The 2,715-nt window shown below is 43.3% G+C and overlaps 1 long non-coding RNA gene across 1 annotated transcript; it reads right to left on the minus strand.

Annotated features, from left to right (window-relative positions):
- Nucleotides 1–857: 857 nt before the first annotated feature.
- LOC310846032 lies at nt 858–1,817 on the minus strand. Its single transcript, XR_014565101.1, has 2 exons — nt 1,724–1,817; nt 858–1,217 (listed from the first exon to the last, which is right to left on the minus strand). It is a non-coding gene; the product is annotated as an uncharacterized lncRNA (long non-coding RNA).
- Nucleotides 1,818–2,715: the final 898 nt, after the last annotated feature.

The raw sequence follows: 2,715 nt of genomic DNA on the forward strand, positions 1-2,715 counted from the left end.
TGTCACCTGGGTTCTTTGTGAAGTTGTTTTGTACCACGGAGTCCATTCCCAGTAACCTCTGGTGTGCAGTGCCGCAAAAAGCTAACCCCTGGGCAATAAATCCATTCCTCTCGCACTCGAGCAAATAAATCAGCTCTTTTCCCAGTCCGGTGTGCCTTGATTATAACAGGTATTTGAGGAGATATATCTAATGCACACACACACACTGTGAGAAGGAGGCATTCCTTCTGATTATTAATGTGTAAAGATGCACTCCCATCCTAGCCTCTACCCTACTTATGCTTCCCTTTGGGGAACACCCTTTCACCTTCCACAACAATTAAACTTTCATCAGTTCAGCTGGGTAAGATAAATCCTGTTTATCGTGATTGCTGCTCTGTATGCTGGACATGAAACAAAAGCAGAATCAATACGTTGGCCTTTCCTGATGGCTGTGCTTTTGACTGTTCCTTTTGTTGCCAGCTGAGACTATTGGTACTATTGCTGTATGTTAATGAATCTGTGTTGTCCCATTAACCCACAGTCCATGGGCTTGCTGGATTTTGCTGGGCCTTTTCTTCCCTTTCCCTTTCTCTCTCCCCCCCCCAAACCTCTCCCTCGATCAATATTTGATGAGGGTAATTTCAAAGACTTGTTTAGTATGATCTCCACATAAGGAGTCCTTCAGAGTATTTATCACGTTGGAGGGATAATTACATTCAAATCCTGAGACACTGTTGCTAGGTTACTGCCGCTTGCCATTCCTCTAGCTTTTGTGTATTCAGAGTTCGGTCTCCCCCACCCCGCCCCGTTCGCTCCTCCTCCTTTGCTTGAGACCCTTTCAATATCAGGATTAACAGGGGGAGGAGGCATGAGGCTTAAGCCAAATGACCCTTTTAATGAAGCATAACAGGCCCATTATTGCCTCTGGTGAGCTCCATAGGCCATATTGGACAACGGCCGCCCGCTGGGGCCAGAATCCGGTGTGGAGATGAAGGGCTGTTGAATGATGCCGCTGAGACAGATTAGGGATGTGGGAGGGTGATAAAGAGGGCATATTGCTTCAGCAGAAGGCTCTGGGGATGGTACGACTCCATGGCAGGAATAATAACAGCGCCTTTCTTCTCCCCCTTCAGAATCCTGAATGGGAACAGAGTAGACGAGGACTTTCAAGTCTCCCTTAGACGGTGGTCAGAACTGGGTTTTCTCTCCAGAAACAGCCTAGATCCATGTGGCACCTAGGATGGAACCAAACCATTTGCTAGTGAGCACTAAGCACACCATTGTTGGTTTTTTTATAGCATCATAACCTCCAACATTTTTCTGATGAAAAAAGGGACGTCCCATTCCATAAGGATAATTTTACTATTTATACCCCACATTTGACTGGGTTACCCCAGCCACTCTGAGCAGCTTCCAACATATATAAAAACAGAATAAAACATTTTAAAACTTCCTTATACAGGATTGCCTTCAGACAGCTCGGGGGTCGGATACCTCCAAACCCTCCAACACTTCTCCAGTGGAAATAGGGACATCCTAAGGAAATGTGGGACATTCCAGAATCAAATCAGAAACTGAGATGACTTCTCGAGATCAGAGAATTCCCTGGAAAATAGGGACACTTGGAGGATCTGCAGTGTTAGACTACACTTTGGGTAGACTAATACTGTAAAGTGTAGTCTAACAGTGTAAGAAAAGCCTTGGCCTGGTATTGGCCTTATTTGCACATCAGGCACCAAACCTGGTAGAGTGTGAGCGTGGAGGAACAACAGAGGGTAAAAGGGATTTGAGGTCAGGAGAATGGAGGCCATCCTACTACAGGTTGTCTTTTTCATGAATGGAATTTGTGACCTCATAATGTCAGTGCCTAGAGGTTGCAGTTCAAATGTCAATCCTACTCTTTTGCCCCATCTTGGTTATGAATATAGAGTAGGCACCAGCTGTTTAATATCCAGTCTTCTGGCTTTGTCCGTGTCTAGGCTTCCCCCTCAAAGGTGAAGCTTTCGTGCCCTGATCTTTACCACACTGTCATTTGGTTACAAGCGACAGACATGGTGTGAAGAATGTGACATCAAATTGTCCAGCTGAAATATAAGAGGGTTTGGCTATATAATGGGCTGGGCAGAGATGGGGTGAAGACTTAGCTTCACCCCTATTTCCAGAAGCTAAGAGATGGTGGGATGAGGTTTCAGTATGAGAAGCAAGAGAGCGGTGAGGAGGGATAGACAAATGTATCTCTCTACAGTCTATAACACATTTACATCTAGAAATCTATCTCTTTCCAGACTATGCAACATTTACATGTTTCTTCCCATAATTCTGTTCTCCTCAATTTCTGCCTTAATCTACATTTTTAAAAAATACCTCAAAACATGTATTTAATATGTATTTGAATGCATATTTGGATGTCTATTTTCTCTGAACATATATATGTATATATTTAAATGCGCATTTCCAAATAAATATTTAAATCCTTATCTTGATGTATTAACTCTCACCCAGACCTCTGAGGATAAAATTATGCCACCGGTGCGATTTTTCACTGCAGGGTTTACACAGAGGCAAACTTACAATGTAATCCTTCTAGGGCATAGTCACCTGCACAGTAGGAAACAACATCTCCACATTTCATGTATTTACAGCCACTCTCTATTTTCAGTACAAAAGGTGCCTGTGACGAAAAGGAAACAAGGAAAATTAATTTTACAAGCAGAATGTTTTGTTGTTTGCTCT

This window comes from Podarcis gaigeae, assembly GCF_964106915.1.
Source record: "Podarcis gaigeae genome assembly, chromosome: 5".
Lineage (NCBI taxonomy): Eukaryota > Metazoa > Chordata > Lepidosauria > Squamata > Lacertidae > Podarcis > Podarcis gaigeae.